At 44.5% G+C, this 26,848-nt stretch overlaps 1 long non-coding RNA gene and 1 pseudogene across 1 annotated transcript; both read left to right on the forward strand.

Annotated features, from left to right (window-relative positions):
• Positions 1-9,386: 9,386 nt before the first annotated feature.
• Positions 9,387-9,796, forward strand: LOC136500402 (uncharacterized). Its single transcript, XR_010770021.1, has 3 exons — positions 9,387-9,473; positions 9,550-9,630; positions 9,734-9,796. It is a non-coding gene; the product is annotated as an uncharacterized lncRNA (long non-coding RNA).
• Positions 9,797-13,459: 3,663 nt separating this feature from the next.
• On the forward strand, positions 13,460-21,961 carry LOC136501477 (cysteine-rich receptor-like protein kinase 15; annotated as a pseudogene).
• Positions 21,962-26,848: the final 4,887 nt, after the last annotated feature.

A 26,848-nucleotide genomic window follows, 5' to 3' on the forward strand; every position in this document is an offset into this window, starting at 1 on the left:
TCAAATGGTCCGTGTCGTCTTTCCTGCTCCATCGCCCATGACTCACATGGGTGGTTGTGGATGTCATGAACCTTGATTGTTGCCTTCCGTGCTGTGTTTATTAGTGGATATGACTTGCATAACTTGTATTAAGAAATTGGAAACATGTGCAAGGGAATCTGAACCGCATCATACAAGAAGGAAGGTAACTATAACGAGTTTAGAAAGGAATCATACTTGCATGTCACTGTATTGAGGTGAATGAAGAGTTTATCATACAAGTCCCCATCATCCAGATATATACATATCAACATTGATCTACCTAGAATCTACCACACACTTGTGAAGAACCTATCACACTCATTACGGATCCTACACTCCTCACTGTAGAACATAGCCCACTCCTCCCAACCTTCCCATCCTACATGATCACCATAGCCTCTACCTCCGCACTGATGTTCATCCTGGCAATGCACTAGTATGGCTAGAGGAGGCAGAGGACTAAACTAACCTGGCGCTGGCTGCCCAGCCAAGTCCTATTGGAGGCGCCGTGTACATTTCTCGTTCTTCCATGTCACATTCGCCTCCGAGACCGCTTTATCACCTTTGACCTTCTGCAACCACCGCCGGGCAATATTGTCGTTGCTGGCACTGCTATTGGAGCTATGGAGCACAAGGGAGAGAACAAATGCAGCAATATCATGGCCTGCCATGGTGGAGTGCTCAAGCATGTCGAGCCATGGCATGAGCACGCTGCGGTCTTCCGTGAAGACATATGGCGAGCATCCCAGCATAGAAGCAGGCCTCCGGGTTGCCAACGCTAGCAAGACTACTTTTGCCGGGAGAAGCGTGCTCCTCTAGGATTGTGCGAGACATGGCCTCTCCTTAACTCCTGCTCTCACTCAATGCAATCGAAGGGAACTCCAATAGGCGCCTATCTCGCCCATCCATCTATAAAAGCATAGGCTAAGGTGGGGAAGCAAGTACACGATTCCGTTTCTAAACTTGTTACACTTACCTATATTCTCGTTCTATCTTCTTCGTCTAGCGCTCTGCCTCAGCACCCCATCTTGCAGATCTCATCCAATAGCGGATTGAGCAATGAAGCACCCAATGGAAGTGTCATTGGAGGTTGTCCATGCTCGTCCTCGCATTCGTGCGAGGCTATGATGGGACAGAGAGGGCAACTCAGCGACGTCACCACCAGAGAGCCGATACCCACTTCTGTATATCTCCTCCGATGATGACGGGGGGTGGATGATGTCCTCGAGTTGGTGGAGCAGCTAGACGTGGCCACCTCTGACCTCCATGAGGAGAGCCAGGAGGTGGACCAACTGCGCCTCTCCATTGCCACCGCAAAGTGGAAAATAGCTGTGGCGGAGCTTGCAGCCGTCGAGGGCGTGCCTCACTAGTAAGGCATTCGGCACAATATGATCTTGCTTTTTCACTATGTTCGATGTTGTGTTTTTAGTTGTAGCGCTTTCTTGTCTCCTTTTCTGCCGTCTAGGAGTAGCTGATCACTGTGTCGGGCTAGGCGATGGAGGTGATCCGCCTTTGCTAGGTAGCCGAGGACAACACCTGTGTCTCCTCTTAGATGGTGGCCAAGAGCAACAGGCGCTACCAAGACCTCCACGTGGCAGCAGGCAACGCCGTCCACGTGCTTTCACCTCCTACGCCTGTGGGGATGACCCTAGCGGACCGCCTCCACACCGTGCTATCACGGGTCATGGAGTAGGCCACGTACTGCATTCGCCTTGGGGCCGCTTTGGCCATGGCTGCCACCTAGCTTTGGCTAGGTGAGGACATGACCATGGTGGAGCCGGGGTTCCCAGGAGAGACGAGCTATCGGTAGCGCCAGAACCTGATTGGCAAGTTCTTCACCGTGGGCGATGGCGTCTTGGCCGCGGTGGATATAGAGGACATTATTCGTAACGCTCCCCATGAGTAGTTTGATTGCATCATGCCTCTATATTTTGAATAAAAATGTTTATAATATTTAGTAGTTATTACTTTGAGTTCATCTCTGTTTGTTGTGACTTGAACATTCCATTTGTGCGCCTTAGAGTTCACAGACCGTATGACATGTCCATTGTAAGTGTAGGTGCTAACATCTCCCAATCATCACCGTCGGTAGCTTTCACCGCTGCTTTCGTCAATTTCCTAGCCCACGCGTGAGTCCTACGTGACACTCCCATGCGTATTTGTAAAGTTTTGCTGAAATTTGCATTTTTGCATCTGATCTAGTTGTTTACAAAGGATGCTCCCCACTATATCTTTCTCCTCCTCAGTGCTGCTGTTCCTCATCACCGCCCTAGCTCCCTAGTGTCGAATTGTGTGACCACCCTTACTTAGCGCCGTGCACGCCACCAGTCACCGCCAACAAGCTAGTGCTCCACACCGGTACATCTCACCAGCACGTAAACAACACAGATCCACTGGTGATTAGGCTGGTACTCATCACCGCCGTCGCCGCTCGAGCTCAATGCCGTAAGATCCAAAGACAATGGTAATGCTTTCGCACTTCCCTTATGCATCGTTCTTGAATTTCTATTCCCTTCTTCACTCATCTGAGTACGAATGAAGCTTCCATCTGATTATTAATGAGCTCACAAACACATCTCCATAGTCACTCCTTCTCTAATTCAGGCAACAGCGCCGCCGCTTCCATCACCATCCCTGCTCTACCAAATCCTCGTCAAGATGGAGGAGGAGGCCCCCAACAAGAGAAATGAAGTGGCCATCCTCATAGACCATGTCTAGGTTCTCATCCTTAGCCACCTCACCGCTCGCTCCTTGTGTTGTTGCAAGTGTGTCTATTGCTCCTGGAATAGCCTCATCTCGGGATCCGAGTAACTTAAGGAGCTACCCTAGCTTCTCGCTGGATTCTTCTACCGCAGCTTGAAATGCAAACGCAACTTCACCAACGTCAATGGTGAATACCCCTCCTTGTCCTTCTTGCCCTTCCCCATTCAGGATGTCGTGATCTCAGATTGCTCCTAGGGTCTCATCCTCTTTTGGTACTCTGGGTTTCGCTATGTTGTCTACAATTTGGTGACTAAGAAATGGTTGTTACTGCCGGGTAGCAACCATTCTTGTGGTTCAGCTCGCTTGGGGTTTGATTCGACAGTCTCCTTGCAGTTTCATGTGTTTGAATATGGGATCAACGATGATGACTCCTTAGGTGTCAACATCTACTCATCTAAAACTAGAGCATGGATCTTTAAAAAATCTGAATGGGGCAAGGGTATTGTAGTATCCACATATGGGAAAGGTGTATTTGTTAATTATTTTATGCACATGCTAGAGTTCTATTGATATGGAGGAAAAGACATGGAGAAAAATTCATAAGCCAACTGGTGATGCAATTTCCATCCATGAAGCTCAGGGTCAGTTGTGTTTATGTACTGCTGATACTTTGAATAGGTATGAGTTTTCAATCTGGATCCTTGAAGACTATGGTGCTAGTAAATGGACATTGAAGCATAAGGTGACCACGCTGAAGCTATTTGGAAAGAAGAATATTGAAATTGGTACCGAGGTTTGTGATGCGGCCTACAGAGTAATTGTAGTTCATCCAGAATGGAATTTGGTTTTCTTTGTTGGAGAGGACAAATCACTGCTTGCATATGACATGAACCTCGGTAAAGTTCATGTCCTCCATGCCCGGGTAAACGGCTATCCTAGAAGTATCTAGAAACTATTATATATGAGCGGCGGACCTCACTATCTTCCTTATGTTCCTTGTTCATGGAGTCATTAGCAGAGCAGTAAATGTGCATATGTTGTATTTTGTTGTAATTATGTTATGCCTTTGTTCAGGCAGGTAGTTATTTTGATTCAATATATAGGCCAATTTAGGCTTCGTAACTAAAGGAATGGTGTGTTGAATATTATTAATTGTGCTACTTTCATGCAGGTGGAGTCCGAGTGCTTTTAAATAATTTTCCTGTAGTGGCTAGGAGTAAGAAGAGGGGTTCCATGGTGCATTGCCTACTAAATCGAAGGATGCACTAATTATATTTATTTTTTGCCGAGCGAGCAGGATTGCCACATAGAAGGAGCACATCTATGTCGTTTCATTATGTAAGTCTGTAGAAATCAGTACCTTTAGTTTGCAATCTATGTACCACTTGTGTTAGGACATCAGTTGAGAAAGATATTATGGTAAGCGTCTATTGTTATTGTCAAAGGCATTGGTGGAGGATTTGGGTACTCATCATCATCATGCGAGCCACTAGCACCAGCTCAGGTGATAGGACGAGGCATCTATTAGAGAAACACATTTACTTACATTATTCTTTATTGAAAGCATTTAAAAGGTTTCATGCTACAAAGGGTTACTTATTTAAATTACATGTCTTGTATCCCACAAGACAACCCTGGTTTACTAGGAAAGCAGTAAAGGAACTATTACTACTCCGAGCTCTCAGTCATCGGCGTCTGTGCCCATACCGGACGAAACCTCATCTTCATCTAAGAAGTACACTAACTCCTTAGGATCCTCCTCCTCTTCTTCATTCTCAACTTCTCCTGGATCTATAATCATTTCTTCATCTATAACTTCACCATCCCCATGAGGAGGATGAAGTTGAGCGTACAGCATGTGGACATTCTCATGAAGAATGGCATTGTCCATCTCTAGGTCTTCTACGTAGAACTCCAACTCATGGATGCGTTCATTGGCCGCATCCTCTCGTGTCTAGGCTTCATTCTGTAGCTCCATGGTCATGGTGATGCCCCTTTGCATTTCTGCCAGCTCTTCTTGATCTTTGGCATGAGCTCGACGAAGAGTGTTGAGCTCCTTGTTAAGGTTCTCGATGTTGGCGGGATTGCTTGAAGATCCTTCATCTCCTAGTTTCTTGGATCTTCCTTCACTAAGCTCATGGTTACGCAGTGCCAACTGGTGACGAGGTACTCCGTGAGGTCTAGTGGACTAGCGTGTGGTTATCTTGGTCTTTGCCACAGCCTGTAGAATTTAGGGTAGGACTATAAGAATAGCTTGAGGATAATGGAGGTTAGCAAGAATGGGATTGACATTACTTACCCAACCACTATTAAGGGGAATTATTATGCAAGGTGTTCAAACATGATGCATGAATCGATCTTATCAATCTAGGTACAAAAGATTTATATAATCAAAAGTACTAGATTTTTAATACATAGGACAAACCTAATCATATTATCCACCATGAACTTTCAAATAAGATAGGATTGAGTTTAGATCAAAGGTAAGAAGAAAGAAATTTGAACTTTAAAATATCAAGTTTACTTTCTTTGATCCAAATCAATTTGAAGGTTTTCCAAAGTAACCTACAATGATCTTAGATGGGAACTGCTCTGATATCAGCTGTGGCAGAACCTCCTGAGAAATCGGGCCCATGTGCATCTATCGTTGTCTCAACAGACCTTTGATAACGTACACGAGTTCCCAATAACTTAACAGGTCTGTCGGGTGTCCTCAGGAAACCCGAATCATCCATGATTCTTTTTTGAACAGGATCCCAATCACAGACATTGCAGATTACAATAGTTTATTCAAATATATACATCAGAGTAAAAGATAGCGGAAGTCTTAAGATAACATAGTTTACAAACCAGTTGTTTTCAAACTTATAATACCATAAGTGTCATACAACCATAGTAGCAGCATAATATTACATTAACATTATTTATCATACAAACTAGTGCCTTGTCCAAAGGCCATTCATCATTCCTTATCGTCATTGACTTCAAACATAGACATGCAGCAAGGACCAAAACAAGCCTGCGCATGCGACTCACCTGCAACAAGGGTTAACAAACCCTGAGTACAAAAGTACTCAACAAGACTAACCCGACGTAACAGGGGGTGAAAGACTTCAAAGATGCAGGTGTTGGGGCAAGGTAAGGATGTAGCAAGATTCAAAAGTTCTTTGCCAAAAGCTTACTATTCTTCATCCTATTTTCACGTTTTACCCCTAAGTCTTCTTGGTTCATTATCTCAAACTAAGTGTTCATATCCCATGTTCCAAACATTCTCATTCCATTCCTTTTCTCAAATTTTAGTAATTCACCAGTCCTGCATTGCTTCTGTAATGAATCGAGTCTCCATATCCGCGGAGCACCGGTAATTCAAATTGATTCAAGTCCCAGCTGGGTATTCCTTATCACACGACATATGTAGAATTTAATCTTGCATATATCAACCTTGCTACCGGATCCTCCTATACTAAGCCGTCTCCATGCCACCCGAGAGCACAGCACACCTCAAATCTAGCCACATTCTAGCCATGAGGGTACACGCTACTCCCACCATCTCTCCACTCTTAGTGCGTGGGCATTCGTCTTAGTATCGGATTAGCCGAAGTAGGCTTACTGGAGTATGTTACCAGTACTACAAAGTGTCTCGTTCAGAAGATCCACAATGAGTGGCCTTTAAGCGACATAGTCGGCAACATTACCCAACATTCAAGGTAGGTCACCTGACTAGTCTCTAGTTCATTCTATTTTCTTTCTTTCTTTGGCCAGTATGCCATCTTTGATTGTATCGAAACTTTTACTTTGAAAGCCTACCATAAAGCATACTAAGCATTCTACGCCTTTGTAAATGAAATCATCTTCAAGGATGGTAAACAATTAACAAGGTAGGCAATGCATCAAGTAGGTAATATCTGAATAAATCAATTTAATGCAATAGGTAACATAGGTGATAAACTTTTCAAAGTAAACAAGGTAATGGTTTAATGCATAAACCGGGGCTTGCCTTCGTTGACGATCTCAGGTTCCAGATCAGTACCACAATTATCGAATCCCGTGACAACCGGGGATTCTTCCAGAACTTGCTCAACTAGAATCGTTTCACTCTCGGATTCTACACGAAATGATAACATATGCTTTAACATGATGATAATGTAAACATGATGTTGTCATGGTACATGAAATATAACAACACCTCGAATACAACTGTTTTTCACGGTACAGTTGCAAGCCAACAAAACCAACTTGCAATTCTACCATCAAGAACCACACATGTGACTTGACCAAACTGATCTTGAAACCCTACTAGTCACAAAACATGATCAAAACAAGATCAAACACTAATCAAACACTTAGGGTTTGCTTTTATTTATTTTTGAATTAATTTGGAAATAAGCCCAAAAATGAACTTGTTCTAAATGACCTCAAAATTTTATGTAAGCTTCCCCATGACAAATTAGTGTACCAAAACAAATTTCATAATTTTTGGAATTATACAGTGGCCTACAAAAATCATGGAAATTGCATTTATCAATTAATGGACTGAATATTTGAACATTAAAAATTTATTCAAATTTCAAGTTTCATATTTTTAAACCATACTAGAACATGTACAGAAGCTACACACAAATTTTCAGAATTTTTGGAGCTATGATTATTTTCCTACAAATTCCCAAAGTTTCAGCACTATTCAAAATCCAGAAAATATCAAAACTCACTATTCTCTCTCTCTCTCTCACTGACAGCCGGCCCCCACATGTCATCCCTAACCTCTGGCTTTGACCGTGGCAACGACGGCGCTGACCGGCGCTAACTCGCCGACGATGAGCCCAACAGCGACGGCTAAAGTACCAACACGTTCACAAGAACTAGGCGCATCGATCTGTGGTACTTCGGAGGTTGATTACGACATGGAACAAGGCTGACACCGGCCATGGCGGACGCGGTGGCACGGCAGCGTTACGCCGGCGAAACAAGACCGGTAACGGTGAAACAAAGAGTTTAGGAAGAATCAGTGGCTCACCCTAAATGTGTTGAAGCAACGAGCAAAGACCGGAGAAGCTATGGTGATGCGTTTCGATGGTGACAGTGATCACGACGGAGCGGACCTCGTCGACGACGGCGTTCCGGCGACTGCAGTGGGTAAAACGACCAAGCAAGAGTAGATTAAGCACTACAGCATCGAGACGAAGCTGTAGAGACAACAAGCAAGGGCAACAGCTCACCGGATGATGCTGGCCACGGTGAATCAGAGTTTCGGTCGAGGTCGCTGGCCGCGAGGAAGAAGAGTCGCTAGCGGCGGTTCTCGGTGAAATCAAGTGGTAGCAACAGGTCGGTCGGATGCGCAAGGAGCAGGCGGAACTGGAACACTACTTTTTCGGGGCTATCTTGCGCTAAGGAGGTGAGGGGAGCTCGCTGGAGTCGAGACGGCGGCGTCGGGAAAACAGAGGGAAGGAAGAAAAGCAAACGACGACGTCTGGGCTTTATAGCGCGGCCAGGAGCGCGCGGGATCGACACGCAGTGTGCACCCCGTGCCAGCGTGAAGCCGAGGGTGGCCACGGGCGCGCCTGGAAGGCCGGAGAAAGGACGCCGGCGGTGGGGCGGTGACGCCCTGTTGCCAACTTGATTTTTGAAATATTTACAGAATTGCCACTGCGTTTATTTTGCAAATTACTCACAAATTTTCTAAAGAAGTTGAAAATATCCAAAAATGAAAGTTGCTCAACTTTTCAAACTCTACAACTTTGCTTCAAGGAACATTTTCAAATTCTGCCTCCATTTTGAAATTTGAATTTGGGGTGCATTTGAGCATTTGAATCATTTCAAAATTACTCCAAATTTTATATGTAAACTTGAAAAACTTTGAATACCAAAGTTGATCCTTATAAAATAATCTTCAACTTTGCTTTTTGCCACAACCCCAAATTCCAAATGGATTTTGAATTAGTTAAAAGGGGCAAAAAGGACTTTTATGATTTGAATTTGAATTCAAATTTGATTTGTTTACCTTTTTATTTTAACTTTGATTTTGGACCAGTAACGTGGCTCATTAGGGTTATTTGAGTCAAATGACACATGGCCTCACATGATCACATGAAATTTGACCCTTGTGGTCATGATCTTTATTTAAAGTTTTGAATCACATCACATAAAATAACAACTTATGAAATAAAGCTTATTTAGTGAATGCATTCAAAATTTTCTACTTTATGAATGCTTTGCAATGCATATGATGACATGTCAAGTTTTAGTGCTAGGTCAAAACACCAGAGGTGTTACAGAATTGTGCTGATCTGTTTGATTGTAATTTGTAAATGGAGTAATCAAAACTTTCTTTATGCTGCAAATATTGCAGTGGTAGCTTTCTTTTCCCCTTTCGTCCATATCTTTTTTCTACAGGATAAGTTAAATCTCTTTAGTTTAATTGTAATAAGCATCTTGATTTGGTGGAACAATTGGCCCAGCTACCTCACAAACAATTCTGTGCCCATTCTTTGTACACTGCAGCTCATTTCTTATAGATCATGTAGAGAGTACCTTTTTGTATTCTTGCAGCACATTTTAATGGACATGAATTAGACACTAACCGATGCTATCTATGGCAGGAATAGTGCTCGACATATTTTCCCGTATGATCCTTACATTGTTATAATCTTGAATTTCGACAGAAAGTGTAAAATGAATTGCTTGCTCAGTATGCAACCCCGCTGTTGGAGAAGGAGCATTCTGGATGTTCTGCTTTGCTTCGTGATGATAAGGTTGGATTGAAAACCTTATCTAATGAATGACTTCCTAACAGTATTGAATATTCACTGCATCCCTCTATTACTGCAGGTTGAGGATCTTTCTAGGATGTACAGGCTCTTCTCCAAAATCACCCGCGGTCTGGAGCCTATATCTAACATGTTCAAAACGGTAATAATTTCCCTTGTAGGGTGCCTCTTTTCTTTTTTAGCTCACTCATTTTATTCCTTTGAACCATGATATTCAGTTCTGATTGAGTTATATTTGTCCGCAGCATGTTACAAATGAAGGCACAGCCTTGGTAAAGCAAGCAGAAGATTCTGCTAGTAATAAGAAGGTGCAATGTTTCTTTAGCTGTTAAATTATTTATGTTACCTTTATTCACTTTTTGATTCATATATATAAACAACAAAACCTCCACATTAATAGTTTGTAACAACCTTCATCTAACCTCTATTGTCAGGTTGCTAAGTAGTTCCCATTTCCCCGTCCTTTTCTTTACATTACCACTTTTATATGCTTGATATTTTGCCACCTAGCTGTTTGATTCTTCTTGCTATATTTGATTTGATTAATTTTCTGATTTATCTTCCCTAAATTATTATTTTTACAATTCATTGCTTTTACAACCAGAGAAGAAGGATATGGTTGGCATGCAGGAATAGGTGTGTATCTTGATCGCACTCTGCTTTTGTTGTGTGTTATGTTAGCTTACATTTATTCTTGTTTTTTAGGTCTTCGTGTGGAAAATCATCGAGCTGCATGACAAATATGTAGCTTATGTGACACAATATTTGCATGTGGACTTGTGGATTTCTTAATGGACTATGTTATAATGATAGACTTCATAATGGATTATGTCGTAATGATGGACTTTTGTGAATTATGTGTGATGATGTTCTAAATAATGGTCATGTGTTTGTGGATGTATATATGTATATTTGTGGCGGTCAGATTCAAATTTGAATTATATATATATGTGGTCAGATTTGAATTTGAATTATTTTTTTTTGCTGGAAAATCCACTGTAGGAGCGGTTCTTGATTGAACCGCCCTTACAAATACACACAGCAGGGGGGGCTGGTGATACAACCGCCCTTACAGAAGTCCACTACAGGGGTGGCTGATATTACTAGCCACCCCTACAGAGGGCACTGTAGGGGCGGCTGAAAACACCAGCCGCCCCTACAGAGGGCACTGCAGGGGCGGCTGAAAACACCAGCCGCCCCTATAGAGGGCACTGCAGGGGCGGTCAGGAAACCGCTCCTACAGAGGCACCCTCTGTAGGAACACCCTGGAAAGGGCGGTTGGCACAGTCGCCCCTACAAAGGCTTTAGAGCCGCCCCTACAGTTAACTTCTGTAGTAGTGTAGGTCACAAACTTGCTATCTCTATGTTTTGTGCTCATGTGAGGCAAAGGTTGGTGCTTGGCTCGATTTGATCCTTACCGAAGGCTGCAAAAGTGGATTGCAAGCTCCCCAAGATGATGGAGAAGCTAGATCTCCCCCTCGGCGACTTAGCTCTTTTTGCTTCTTGCTCCCTTCACCTCCAAGCTCCAAATGGTGGGGATAAGAGGGCTCCTCCCTCTTCCAATCTCTACCTCTTGTGGTGCTCGACTCCTAGGTGAATTCCATGGTGATCTCCAGCTGCAGCACTCCCCATTCCCTTCTCCTTTCCCCTCTTTTCCTTCTCCTTTTTGCTTTCTTTGGTGAGAGAGAGAGCAGAGAGAGAACAACAACTAGAGAGAGAGGAAGTGTGAGAATGAGCGTGTGTGCTGGCTATGGCTTTAGGGTTAGGGTAACACGAAGTGGACAGGTGTGTTATGGTGTGGGGCCAAAGGGATTTCTAAAGTGACACCTCAACTCTGCTGCATGGGATGGACTGACGGATTATCCGCGGGTTTGGCGGACTCTCCGCTGGGTATTGACTACGCTGACAGAAACTGAATTCTGTCAGGTCGTCTAAGTGGCTTGACTGACTCTCCGTCGGGGCAGGACGGACTCTCCATCAGAACCAACAGTGAGCAATCTTGGTTTAGGTTTTGCACAAGATGAACTTCAATTAAGATTAGAATACATCTGATGAGCATGATAAGCAACATGTCATGATTGGGTCATGACACCACTCGTGCTCAAGACCCTAATGCCAAATAGATGATTATGAGATTGATTTTTCTCACTAATATGCTGCTCAAATATGCAGTTAAATTTGTACTGCTTATTTACTTGGATCTGTGACTGCAAACAGTTCTGAAATGGTAAAGGGACTCATCTGGTCGGCATCTGAACATTTTGACGATGCTGCATCTGAATATTTTTGCTTTGTGCAGACTTACAACAAGTTAACCTGGTATAGTCAAACGTGATCTCTAGATGCCATATTTGTCTTTCCTTTGTAATTACCATGTTTCTCTTCAGCATATTGACTGAACATGTTGACTGAATCTCTAACTGTGAAGCAGCCCGTGAAGCAGCGCTGCCGCCTGCCCACATGGTTTCTGAACGTATCTCGTATTGCTTTCTGAATGTGGGTGCAGCATATATGGTTGGATTGCCACACTTGATCTCCTTTGTTTGTGTTGCGTATTAATTTTCTTTCTCCATAGAAGCTACTTGAAAATGATGGTTTCTAGTGGTGGGGTCTCGAAGCTATAAAAACTATGGTAATTTCTAGCATTGGGAGTACCCTTATCTTCACTTGGAAGCGAGATGCTAACGGACAGTTGCATCACGGTAATGGCTGCATTTACCGTGTTTTTTTTTCACTTTAGCACTGAGTATTTTTGGTCACTTTAGCACTCGGAGATCACATTCACCAAATGCAATCACAAAGCTCCAATTAATCCTACTCATTTGCACATAATATATTTTTAATATTATTTTTTCATAGCCTTCCATAAGCATATAAAAGACGATATGAGAAACTCAAATCCAATCAAAGGAAAACAAACCTCCATAACCAATTTGTCCATATCAATGCCTTAATCAAATGGGCATAGTACATAAGTCAAATGTGCATAGTACATAAGGAAGACATTAACTTGTCCTAGAGCCACTTGTCTCAGAATACTAATAACATGAAAGTAACTATCATAACCACCTATAGAAAAGCAGCCTATTTGTTTGGCTTTGGCTTGTCGTAAATGATCGTAAATTTCCAGCCGGAACAATATTTTTCTCTCACACAAACTAGCCAGCAGTACTTCTTCACGAACCAGCAACGATATGAACCAGCCAACCGAACAGGCTGAAGATCTAAGGTATCTTAATTATTAAGACTTGTTTCTCCTGTTCCATATGGCCATGTGACAAATCGCTCTTGTCGTTGCCGTCGCAAATGGGGAGGTCCACGGCGAGGTGGCATGGAGAGCAGGGCACACCCGAACGCACTCGCACACATCGCCACACATCTTGCTCCCAAGCAAGGTGCAAGGACCTGGTACCATGGGTGGCTATTGCCGTGATCTTGCGGCAACAAGTGAGGCCCCACGGGGAGCCCCTGGGGTCAAGACCAGTGCAGGATTCGACCGCGGGGGAGCCCTAGACATAAGTCTGGTGGCAGATGTGCCACATGAGGTGGAAGAGGAGCACGAACATCCGGATGACAACGGACAGCCAAACAAAATATTCATGTCCACACAAACAAATAAAAAAAGACTATCTAGTTAGTTATCGAAAGATTTTATGAGGTCAAATCTGTCAAATTTTTTATAAATACAACCCAGTAGTTACAAACCCGTTAAAGTAACGGTTGTAGCAAATCCAAAAAAGCACAATTAAACGTATATAAATCTAACAGATTTAGTAAAAAGTCTTTCAGTAGACAAATAGCAAAAGTCAAAAAAAAGATATATTACATATATGGTGTGATTTTTTTTTCCTTTGAACAAATCAACTGTTACAAATCACCGGATCCAACTACAGATCAAGTGCAGTCGCCAAGATAGAAAGATATTTCAAATGCCTACGTGTCCAGACAGCTATTCCATTCGCCGCGCGCCATATTCTTACGAAAAGATGTAACGAACAAATGTGTCGTCATAGTCGACGGCATCAGGCAAGTTCAGTCTTAGCTTTGCCAATCGAGCAGTCCATGCACCAAGTCTTTACCATCGGGTTGGTCCGGCATCCATCGACGTCACAGCGTGCAATCATCCAAGTGTGGGATGAGATTCCTGCAGTGCCGTTGTCGCCACACCTCCGGAACACCACCATGCCGTCGTCGCCATCCCGTGGCTCTGGCCTGCTCTTCTTCCTTGGCATGGTGGCCAGCCTCTTCACCGTCGTGCTATCCGCGGACAGCGAGTGGACCTGGTTCGACTGCCAATCGTCGTCGACGGCGGCCTCTTCTTCCACCAACAGCAAGTTCTGGTCCAACGTCGTCGCGCTCCTGGACGCGCTCCCATCGGCCGCGGCACCCACGGGCTTCGCCTCCCTGTCCCGTGGCAACGGCACTGACCGCGCCTTTGTCCGCGGAATCTGCCGCGGCGACTCCACGCCAGTTCAGTGCGCCACGTACCTCCAGAACGCCGCGCTCGGCATCAGGAGCCGCTGCAACACCACCCGCCGCGCAGCCATCTGGTACGACGACGGCTCCACGGAGCAATATCCGGCGCCGAAGTTCTGCTTCGTCAGCTACGCCGACACGAACGCATCCACGGCCTACGAGGACACGTACCGGCAGGAGATGCTCAACGACTTTGTGGTCTCCAACACGGCTGCCTTTGAGACAGCTTACAGCACGCTCATGAGTAGCCTCTCCGGGCGCGTCGTCAACGGCTCCACCACGCCATCGCCAGCACCGATGTTCGCAACAGGGGCGGCAGTGTACGATGCCACTGCGCCCGACGGCACCATGTATGGGCTCCTGCAGTGCATGAGGGATCGGACGGCGGCGGAGTGCGCCAAGTGCTTGAATGACTCAGTGCAGCAGCTGCCGTCGTGCTGCCGTGGTCACAGGGGTGGGATTGTGATCGGCTACAACTGCTACCTGCGCATGGAGGTCTACCCCTACTATGATCTGGCCCTCGATGGGCCACCGCTTCTAGCTCCAGCTCCCACGACCTTCGCTGGAGAAGGTCGGCCAGGTGAGCTTGTGAACTTGTATGCATTATACTATATACTAGAAGCATATCCCGCATGTTGCTGCGGAAATCATAAATGAATTGGAGTGTGGTAATGCTAATATGAATAATAAATATTGTTAGTTGACAATGATGAGGCGCTTGCTGATGTGGATAGCTTAATTGCATGTGCTAGTGGATTGTTGACGGCATGTCGAGATACAGTTCTAGTGGGGTTGAGGATTATAAGAGATATATAGATAGATATAAGTTTTACTAGCAGTTATGCTCGTGTCTTATAGTGGAAGAGAAAAATAAACTTTTCTATGTCTTGCTTATAAACATGGCAAGAGGAAAAAAATCATTGAGCCCTAGTGAACCTTCTTGTGTGATCTAAACTTCACAGCACCCTATATTCTTGCTGACGAGATTGTATAGACTTTGTTCAATATAAACATATATGGAAGAAAAAAATAAGGTGAATTCTAGTGAACGTTACTCCAAACTTTACACCATATCCTTGCTGACAAGTTTCTATAGATTTTTGTTAGGTACTTTATTTTGAGATACTACTACCTTTAAAAGAATAATTTCTTTTTGTACGTAGAAGTGGAAACCAGACAAACAAAACTCGAATCGATCACATGCATCTCTCTCACTAACCTTGTATCGTGACTACACTCTCGCTATTCGCTCTATGCTACAACACAGGATGAAGATGGCATGGTTCATATATATATATATAATATGTAACAACAGAAAGTCGCATTCTGTTCTCCCTAAGGCATCGTTCGGTTGAGCTAGAATGGTTGCCTAGAACAATTCCCATCAGGAATGCTTGCCTAATTTACATAGCCTTTGATGTGCTTGAATAATTCCGGCCCATTCCCAGCTAACCGAACCCTAATGAAATACAGTACCACTAATGAAATGTGCGTGGTGTTGTATGTTCTCAAAAAGAAAAAAGAAAAAAAAAAGATAACAACCGGCTGGAACGCAGGAAAAAAGACGTTCGGCACGACTCTCCCGGTCGCGCTCGCTGTTGGAACGGTGCTTACTGCAGTCTTCGTCGTTGGTGTCTTCCTGTACAGACGAAATAAGGCCAAGCAGAAGCAAAATCCACAAGGTACGCCCATGCTCCTAGCTAATTAAGATCTACGAGTACTTGCCATCGGTTGTTTCGTTAATCTGGGTGCCGTGATGGGGAGTCCAAAAGGACTCTTTAATTTTGATGAAAAGGATTTTTGATTATATCGCTTTATAAATTATAATGTTGTCTTTGAACTATTATTATACTGCCTCCACCCACAAAAGATGTAATTCTCATTTTTTTAATATATGTAAATTCTCATTTCTTGAGGAGCCAAACAATTTAAAGTTTAATAAAGTTATATAAAAAAGTATTAACATTAAATTTATTTAAGTATGAGATTAACTATGGGCCATTTTTTTAAAAAAAACTTGCATTTGCACTTGGCCTTTTCTTTTCAAGATGTTACTTCTAAGAAAGGAGAATCTCCGGCAGCCTGAGAAAACTCAATCCCCCTGAATCTATTTAAACGAAATTGAGAAAATAGGATTCCAAGTTAAGAAAGGAGGTTTGATGCGGGAGGCTAAGAAAGCCCCATCCCCTTACATCCACTTACATGTGGGACCCATTTGTTAGTGGGGCGAATAATTTTTCTCTTTCCTCTCCCTCTCGCTTCTTGGTGCCCCGCTACCCCCTCCACCTTCCCATCACCCCGCACACTCTCTCTCCATCTTCAACGATTGTAGCCTTGGCACGACAGTGCCTTGGTGATCTGCGCACAACCTTTACGACACAGGTGGGTAAACCTAGTGCAAAGAGGCAGAGAAAGGAAGCAGATGCCGGGTGCTGCCCTTCTTTAGTGGATTGCGAATTGTTTTTCTCAATTGGGGAAATATTTTCAAGAAAGGGGTCTTTTTCTCTATCTACTGGATCGTGTTTTTGTCCCCCACATCCCTTACATGATAAATTTTAGGGAAAATGATATTTCATTTCTCAATTTGATGGGCATGCTCTCACTAGATTCCACTTAATAATAATGTCAACCTCTCACCAGAATTTGAACTTTATTAAGTTCATCTTATCCATACGGATATATGTTATTTCTTTTGTGACAGACAACAATAGTAGCAAAGAAGAGAACACTGAATATTTTGTGTCCAAGCAACTTAATCTAGTTGTGATAAGAGCGGCAACAAACAATTTCTCAGATGAAAACAAACTTGGAGAGGGAGGTTTTGGAGAAGTGTTCAAGGTACATTTTCCTCTATATATACACAAAATGCAATGTTACAACATACTAGGTACTTTCAGTTATGATGCACTATTATCGTGAATTGGAATGCATACTGTGCAGTAATAGAGTATCAGGTTGTCACTTTAACTAAAATGCACAATCAAAATATATGACTGATTTGTCGAAAAATGGTGAAAACAGGTTCTTTGCCTATTTTTAGAGTTCAAGGGCATAGCCCGCGCCTTTGCAGTACCAAGACCAACAGATATAGCGTTTATTACATCAAAACCTTAAAGCAAAGTACCCTAAACCATACTAACTGGAGAAAAAAACTAAAACCAAGAAAACAATGCTGAGCTAAAGATCAAAGATTACATCCCCCAAACATCGCTAAACTTAGACAAGTTGACCCGTTTACTCTCCAACATCGCCTGCTCCATTAGTGCCATCCATCAGCAAAACTTCAGCTTCCCCAGGTACATTTGTGCTCTTCCGGTCATTCGCAGTTTGGAATAGGAACCTCTCCAATTTGTTACTCACTTTATTTCAACCAGGTAACCTGTGAGGTCTTGTGGGCAGACTCTTCATCTTCTCCAGCCGTATCAAGAACTCCTCCTGTTTCTCCTTTGGACAGAGGACACACCAGCTTTGTATCATGGCTATTACCTTCAATAACAGCACACGCCACACGGCCATCCTTCCACAATAGCCCCTAAAAGCATTGATTATTCCTCAGTTTCCATTCCATAGCCCCCACAGGGCAGCAACACAAAACATATTAGCTACTAAAATTTTCTTATTGCTCAGCCACATGGTACGTAAAGATACAAAATCTATGGCGACGTCCCTGTCCAAAATCTCAGACATATAGCTCCACATTTGTCTAGCTACCACACACTCAAAGAAAAGGTGTGATTACCTGGTTCAGTCTCAGAACAGAACAGGCAGGGACTGGTCATCTACCTTTCTTCTAATACTCATATTATCTCTAGTCAGTAACTTATTCTTAGAAAACAGCCAAAGAAAGAAGTGAACCCTAGGAGGAATCTTAAGACTCCAGACTGCAGGCACTGCACATACAATGGAATGACACCCCTAAAATTAATAATTTTGTATGTACAAGGACTGGGAAGAGTAAACACCATTAGAGTTAAACTGCCAAATCAAAGAATCCTCCTCTTTAGCAAAACTAATAGTAGAGGCTAATTGAACTAACTCTAGCCAAAGATTCATAAGTCTATCATTTACACACCTCCTAAAAGTATATTTGAGATTACACCCAACCCAAAGAGTAACCACTATGAGCGGCAGTGTAGGTCATGAGTTAAAAGCACCTCGCCCCCACGTCGCTCCTGTGGGGCGGCTCGGGCGGACCCCCGACCCTAGCGCCACCACCCACAAACCTCCGTCCAGCCTGCCTCGCCGCCGCCCGAGCAGCCCACCGGAAGCCCGTGATCCCGCGAGGAAGGCGACGGCAGGGTTTTCTCTGACTAGTTGGGACCCGAAAAAACTCCAGCAGCGATGGTTCCTTCGGTGGTCGGCCCTAGTGCTCCGGCAAGCTGATCCGCCTCTCCACTGGCCGGATCTGCGTGGAGAGGCCAGATCTAGTGAGTTGATGCATGGATCTGGCTGTTCTAGCCCAGGCAGCGGCTGCAAAGCTCAGGCAAGTGGGTCTCTGGTGTGCCTTCCAACAAGCCTCTCCCGAACCGCTCCCCGCCGTATTCACTATCGAGCTTCTGGCCGAACCGTCGTGGCCCTTGTTCCCTTCGGTACACGGTGGCGGCCACACAACATGCACGATTGGTGTAGTCTCGGAAGACTACAAGCCCGACAAGTCAAGCATGGTGCGCGCAAGTACTTTTGATCAAGAGGTATGCAAACCTCACTAGCTTTCCCTTGCTCCCTCACATCTCATTTGGGCGGTTGGGGGTGGTATTTATAAGCCCCAACTTAGAACTAGTCGTTGGAGGCGCTGTAGAAATTCTGCATGTGCACCGGACAAGTATTGTTCACTGTCCGATGCTTGTATTGTTCATTGTCCGGTGCACAGAACAAGTACTGTTCACAGCCCGGTGCCCTCCTCCCAACGGCTATATGTTCAAACTAGTTTTTACACTGTTCACTGTCTGGTGCACAGGACAAGTATTGTTCATTGTCCGGTACTCTCTGGGCAATTCCATCCGATTTGCATAGTCTCTGAAAAAATATGGCGGTGTCCATGTCCGGTGCACAGGACCTATCCGGTGCACATCATCGTGTTCGATGCTAGCTGCAGTTTTGCCCTTTTTTCATTTCTTCGTGATCCTTCTTCCGGACTTCTTCATCTTTGCGTCTTAGACTTCTTGTTTCACTTTTAGGTTGTCAACACCTCCTCTAATGTTTTCTTTTCGGTGTTGATCACACTCTTCTTGTTTCAATTAAATCCAAGTCCGCTATTGAATCTATTGGACTACAAAATAAACACTTCCAAACATATTAGTCCAATTTGGTTGTGTTGATCATCAAACACCAAAATCGAAACTAAATGGGCCAAGGGTCCATTTTTCTTACACGCGCGACAAAGGCGCGGAGGGCTGAGTGGTGGCGATAGCAGCGTGGTGGTGCGCCCAGCTCGCTCTGCGGAGGAGTGGCTCGAAGGGCCACTTGGTGGGCGAAGGGCTGCATGACGCCGGCGCAGAGGGCCGACGACTGGTGGTGGCGCGGAGGCAAGCCGCACGCTGCAGAGAAGAGGCGCGGAGGGCCACGTGGTGGCTGGCATGGCGAACCGCACGGGCCACGGAGGGCCGAGCGGTGGCTGTGTGAGAGCCGCACGATGGCAGTGAGGCACGGCCACCGCGCTCGGCAGAGGGCCGCGCGAAGATGTGGTGGCAAGTTCGCGCGATGGGCATGCGGCGGCACGGCGGACACAGCGCTGTGGGGTTGCGACGGTGCAGCGAAGGTGGTAGATCCGGTGCCACATGAGGAGGCTACATCCTCCCGAATCTATGCTTGGCACGTGGGCATGGAGGTTGCCGTGTGCAAGTGGCCGCGGACTGGCACGACATAGTTGGTGGTGTTGGTCCTTTGTGGCTAGATGCGTGTTTTCTTCAGGTTCTCCAGGTGCTTCCTTCGTCGTGTCGTCGTATGTGCTCTTCAGCCGACTGCGGTATTACAGTTGAAGTTAGGGCTAAAGCCTGGAAGACAATGCTTGCGGGTGCCGCTTTCCCCCTTGAAGGCGTCCACCCCAACCTAGTCTGCTAGATTCTCTAGGTGAAAACCGTGTCTATTGTGGGCCGGTGATGACAGCGCCTTTGGGGTTGCGTCCTTCTTGAAGGCATTGTCGTGGGCATTTGGCGTCGCGTCGAGCACCCCTCGCTCGGTGATGGCAACCATTTATGTCTTTGGGAAGTTGGAGCCGCCGCCCAGTTGATGCGCTTGGCAACGATGACTTGAAGACTGTATGTGGCTTGTGGCAGTGTCCATCAGAACCTTGTAGATCTCGTTTTCTCTAGTTGCTTCAGGACTAGAGCTCGTGACTGAGCTCGTAGTTGTAGGTAGTGATACAAGTTGTGCAGCTGATATAAGGAGCTGTTGTACGGTTTTTAGATCCGGTTTTTCTTATAAACTGGGTCAATTCTCCTCTTGTTATTAACATACAAAAGCCGGAACATATGTTCTTGGATCTTTCAAAAAAAAAAGAGTAGCCACTGGGTTCTCTGCTTCGTGCAGGGTACATTACAGGATGGGGAAGAGATAGCTGTGAAGAGGCATTCACAGAATTCCTCACAGGGTTTCCACGAGCTTAAGAATGAACTCGTGCTGGCTGCCAAACTCAATCACAGGAACCTGGTGCAGCTCCTGGGGGTGTGCCTGCAAGAAGAGAAGCTACTCATCTATGAGTACATGCCCAACAGAAGCTTAGATACCTTCCTTCTCGGTATACATCAAACTACTGTTCAAATTCAAGTAAGAGAAATCACATGGATTATTGATCCTCTAATTTTAGTCTCTTGTTGTGAACATGCTTAGATGCAGATCCTGTGAGACGGCAGCAGCTGGATTGGAGCAAGAGGTTTGCCATCATCTGCGGTATTGCACGGGGACTTCTCTACCTTCACGTGGAGTCCCGCCAGAAGGTCATCCACAGAGATCTGAAGCCGAGCAATGTGTTGCTCGATGCGGATATGAACCCTAAAATTTCAGACTTCGGCATCGCCAGAGCTTTCCAAGGAGACCAATCTAGGGATATAACAAGACGACCTGTCGGAACCCTGTATGTCCCAAGATCTAACAGAGTGTGCCAATCGATATAATTAGTCAATAAGCTCGATTAATTCTTAGTTGCTGATCTTGATAGCACATTGTTGATGCATGCAGCGGGTACATGTCCCCGGAGTATGCCTACTGGGGGCACGTCTCCTCCAAGTCAGACATGTTCAGCTTCGGTGTTATAGTCCTGGAGATGGTGACCGGGCGAAGGAACAACTGTGCATACGACTCTGAAATAGACTCCGTGTCTGTGCTGAGCCATGTAGGTGTGCGATTTTGCTAAATGATTTTTCCCGTGTCCCATGTATTTCTTCATATACATACTCATATATGAAATCAATGGTCTATGCAGGTCTGGGAGAAGTGGAGAACAGGTTCGACAGCAGATGTGGTTGACCCATTGCTGTCCGAATCGGGGTATTCAGAAAGCGAGGTCCTCAACTGCATTGAGATCGGGCTTTTATGCGTCCAAGAGAACCCGGCCGATCGGCCGGACGCCTCTGCTGTGGTCCTTATGCTCAGCAGTCCGACCTCCACTTCCGATGACAGGCGAACCCCGTCTAGGCCAGCCTTCGCCTTCAGCTCCGGCTTCACTGCTGCTGCCTCAGGTGGCCCAACAGCCGGTTCTTGGAGTTCTGACAGTGTGCTGATTGGCGATCAGCAGCGCTCAACGGCCGCGGTTTCAGAGAACGAGATGTCCATCTCAGAGCTTCAGCCGAGGTAGATTTGTGTGCAGCACAGGGTGCGGAGTACAAGCCACAAGCTGAGCTCAGTTCTGCCTATAATTAATCTCATGGATGTTAATTAAAGTGAGTAGTACGTACCAAGTTTACTTCAAAGGCATGGCCAAAGGTAAACCATACTATGGTAAAGAGAAAAAACAGAGAAATTTTGGTGCCCATGAAACTGTCATGTGCCAAATTAAAGCGATCGTCCAACTCATTTGAGCGGCTTTATGTTGTCAACCATCACTCCAAGATCGGTCCAGACGCCTCTTCTGTATATTTGCATCAAATCGTCAAGAATAAAAGGAATGCAACTATTTTAAAATAAGGTACAGCGCGGATTGATCTCTAAATTGTATAGGGTTGCATTCTAGGGATAATAAAAGCTAGTGTATCTCTACAACTAAAAAGACCAAGATATCATCGTCTATCTAGCAAGAGAAATGGAGCGCTGACCACACACTCCCTCTGGATGATTTTTTTTCACAGCCACTAATTTTTTCACACCACCGATTTTTTTTTCTTTCCGCACACCCTCCCTCCACGTAGCTGGTTTTTCTTTGTACGTCACCCATGTGCCACACCCTATCACACTACCTCATGCGTGTCGTGTGATTTTTTTTCCTCAAAATGCCATGCTCACCATTCCTGCTTAACAAAAAACTGATGTCCACATGAACTGTGCCTGGAAGCTCGTGTTTCCCTCTCCTTCCATCGATCCGCCTCGTCTCACCTCGCCCCCATCCCATCCGACATCATCTCACCGGTCCACATCTTCCACCACCATATAGCACCTTGCCTCCTCCCCGTCACGTTGTCCCACAAGTGGAGGTGGAGGCACCAGCTAGGGTTTGGAGGACATTCGCTTCCTAGTAGCGGTGCTTTTGGTCAGATCACCAGTGCCAGATCGAGCCAGCCACACTTTCAAGCACCCATTTCCGGTGGTCCTAGGACCTAGGACAATGTGGTTGAATTGTTTGTTGGTGCAAGGCCATGTGAGCACCCATGAGGTGGGTGAATTGGGTGTCTAATTTCCAAACATCAAACCTAGGGCTCAACTTAAGCTACCACAAGAAAAACTATACACTACTCAAGCAAGATGTGCACTTAAGTTTTTCTAGTTAGCTTAACTTAGCCTCAACCCAGAAAGAATTTTGCAACCTAGAGCCCATCCTATCTAGCCTATAGATAATCTTGGAAGGTATAGGACACACAGGCTAAACACAAGTAGAAGAGATAAAAGTGGTAACTAAAGAGTTCATGTTATATCATGTGCAGATGATGGTGACCAGGTGTTATTCTTTGAAAACCAAAACTAGCAAGAATACAAACAAGGCAAGTATAATATGAGGTTTCCTTACACCTATTCACCTTTAATACAACATATTCATGTGCATGTGTCTATTCTGTTATAAGCTAAGGTTTTACCTAGACGTTGATCCTTGTTCCTTGTTACCAATGGGTTTTTGCATGTGGTTAGACTTTCTTAGTTTGCTACCACCAATTATAATGATATGTAATATTGGTTAAGGGAATATGCAACTATTGATTAAAAGGTGTTTTTTAGCATTGTGCACTTAGGGGCTAGAACATTGGGTTTATGCTCTAATTTCTCTCCATAAGGACTAAACTGCCACCCATGTCTTACATAGGGATTAGTCCACAGGTACACTAGTGTGAGCAACACTTAAAGCTGTTGTGGAGAGGTGGCTTGGTTATGTTCCAAGTGTTCAACTAGTGTTTTGGAGGAGCTCATTGCATATGAGACATTACATGTGTCATGTGGCTAGGTGGAGAATATCAAGAAACATGGCTTGGCTACGATGGACCGGGTTGCTATTGTGAAGGGCAAGTTAGAGGCTCGGGTGCAATCAACCATGTGGCAGTGAAGCTAGAGAAAGGACTTGGTGTCGATAGACCGGGTGCAACGTTGAAGAGCAAGCGAAGTTCCAATCGATGAACCAATAAGACCACATGATGACATGAAGTGGATCATATCACCTATGAGGTATCAATCTGGCCATCGAAGACTTGTGTTGATTGCAAGTGGCATCATGGAGGTTGGATGCTTGTGTGGCATCACTGGCGGATGAGATGAAATGGAATGTGCTAGGCAAAGGTTTATGTATATGGCATTTCATTTCACCAGTCTAAGGTTGAGGAGAGAGGAGCTTGACAGGGTTTAGAATAGATGGCCATACTATTAAGAGGGACAAAATTATTTGCACATCGATCATTATGCCACTTGAGCAATCTAACACTGCATGTATGCGTTGCTAGGATCGAGTGATGATTGAAAGTTGAGAGAAAAAACTTTGAAAATGGTAAGAAAATGCTAACTAAGGTTTAAAGGTGTTGATCATCCCAGCCTATGGGACATCATTTGAAGTTGGCATGCTTTTTAAAAAAGGTTTTTGGTGTGTTGAGCCAATGTGGAATGGTTCTTGGATTGGAATTCCAATCTACTGTGGGATGGTTCTTGGATTGGAATTCTATGTTGATACATTGTATTTTGGATCAAAGATTCAAGTGGGTTATGTAGCCCTTTGAATCAGTTTTCCAAAAGGTCCAAGATCCTCAAAATCAGAGTTCGGAGTAAGAAGTTATGGTCATTTTAGTTGAGTTTGGATGCTGAAGGACTTCGACCAGAATTTTCGGGTAGCCCACCCCAAAAATTCTGGTGTGGGCTGGTGTGGCTGCTGAACGATCAAGTTTTTTTTACCATTGGTTTTTGATAGTAGGGGCCGCCACGGAATTTCCGGGTTCCCATCTCGGAAATTCTAGTGAGGGGTGGTTTTGCTCCCTGTTCTATATATAGAAGGGGTGGCCAACCAGAGAGTGCTGCTGAGCACATTGGGGACTTAGGCCCTATTTGGGGCCTGCCTACACATGCCATGCCGCAGACGTGGCCATGCTGGAAGTGCGGTGGGTGATTCGTCCGCCACACATTTGGCATCCCATTGAGGCAAAATGAACTGACGTCGCATGGCGAGCGCTGGCGGCGCCAAACCTTCAGCAGCTAACCAAACACGTGACTCATATGTCGCGCGAAACCTGTGGCGTGGTGCGGCAACTTCCGGCTATGAACCCAACACGCCCTTAGTGTCCACCATTTGAGAAGTGTTTTTAGCCACCACCTCACATATGCTTAGTTGGTGATTGCATTTGAATGTGAGACAACGATTCCTAGTGCGCTGCATTAAGAGATTGCATCGAGTGGCACTAGGTGTTCGTGTTGCAAGCCGGTGGTGCGTGTTACTCTTGGAGGTCGCCACCTCCTAGATGGCTTGGTAGCTTGTGGTCTCCACTGTGAAGCCCACGTGAAGGTTGTGTGCGGCTCTGGAGAAGGATTTGTGAGGGGTGTGTGTTCGCCCCACGGGACACGCAAAGAGCAACTCTAGTAGAAGTGAGGTGTGAAGAGCGCCAAGTGGCACAACCAGATCGAATTTCTAGAGCTCTTGTGTGAGCACAAGAATCACCTGATCCCTTATTTTCTATTTTTCACTAAAGATCATTGGTGCCAACCATGGCCCGCACACATCTAATGGTGTGCATATTTTTGGACTTGCAGTGGAGTTGAGGATAGTAGTCGGTTTCATCCACACTCAAGGATGCCTTAGGATTGGAGAATCGCCAAGCTTCGCTGCTACGATTAAGAAATAGGTATTTTTTATTTAGCCCCAAGGACTTGTATCCAAACTTTTGTAAAACAACCTCATTTATGTACTCTGATGTTGTATGGCAATGTACTGAGTTGAAAATTGGATGCAGCCGAGATATCCTAGGACTATCACAGACATGCAAAAGAGTCAGAATTTCTATTTTGGAAATTCCAGTTTGTCTCACCATTAATCATGTGGGTTTCCTAAAAAAATGTTTTCACATCTTAAAATATGATCAACTAAAAATGCTTACCGCATGTAGTAGACTCGGGTGTTTTGAGCATTGCATAAACATATGTTATAATAGTTGAGTAGGATGGTCGTCACACTTACTATACTTCAACAAAATCCTAGAGAGGTAATCAGATGTAGAAGCTTATGATAAGTTTCCTAAGGATTTCCAAGAGAACCATACAAAAGTGCTTCCCCTGTTGATGTCTGCATGGTAGATGCAGTGACCAAGGAGATTTGAAGTCATTTACTTAGAGTTGTGTTAAAGGTTTGTGGGCTTCATGTAATGATATTTAATGATATGTAACAAAACCAGTTTTTTATATTTTTCATATTTGTTGCTATATGTGTAATATGGACATTTTGGGAACAAATATAGTTAGCGCTTGGTTTTATTCTTAAAACCAGATGTCACAAAACCAACAATGGTTGCATCTTCTTTAGTAAAACTGAAATGATTGGCTCGAGGTTACCAAACTATTTTGTGGATTTGGGTAAATAGAGAGCACTTGAAAGAACATAAGCACACATATCTTTTTTTAGGAACTTGAGGGGAAGCCCTTACCTAATTTAAATTAATTTGAAATGCAAGTGGTACATATGCAAAGCCAAGGTGGCAAAGAAAAGAGAAGGAGAACAATAGACAAAGTGAGGAAAACAGGAAGAAGAAAAAGAACTCAAAACTAGAGGAAATGAAAATAAAAATAAAAGAAGAAGAAGGAACAAGGTTAACTATTCAGCTCTTTATCTATTTGATCATATCAACCTGTTGTTGTCGCTCTTGAACTTTCAGCTCTTTGTTCCTATTTTTGTGTCCATACTTTGATAGCTATTTTCCTTGATTCCTTCTTGGTTCTATGTTTCCAAAAAAAAAAATTAATGTTTGCATAGAGTTATGTTTGATTGTTGAGCATGAGAGTGTGACATTATTAAACACTTTCTTTTTCTTGTCAGCTAAATATTCCAGACGCCTACTATGAACAAGTTAGTTTATTGTTTTTATAACAAATATCAAGTAGAGCGCTAGGATGTGTTCTAAAGACCAAAGTTGACCCCTCCCTATCTTTGGTCTCCCGTTATACTGGAAGCCAATGAACCCTGCACTAACCCAAGGTAAATCTACCTCTTGCCTGCCACAGGGTTTCAATTCTTCTCCGGCGTGGACCATGTTCAGGAGTCCAGCTCATGTCTATTCTAG

The sequence above is a fragment of the Miscanthus floridulus genome, chromosome 13 (assembly GCF_019320115.1).
Source record: "Miscanthus floridulus cultivar M001 chromosome 13, ASM1932011v1, whole genome shotgun sequence".
Taxonomy (NCBI): domain Eukaryota; kingdom Viridiplantae; phylum Streptophyta; class Magnoliopsida; order Poales; family Poaceae; genus Miscanthus; species Miscanthus floridulus.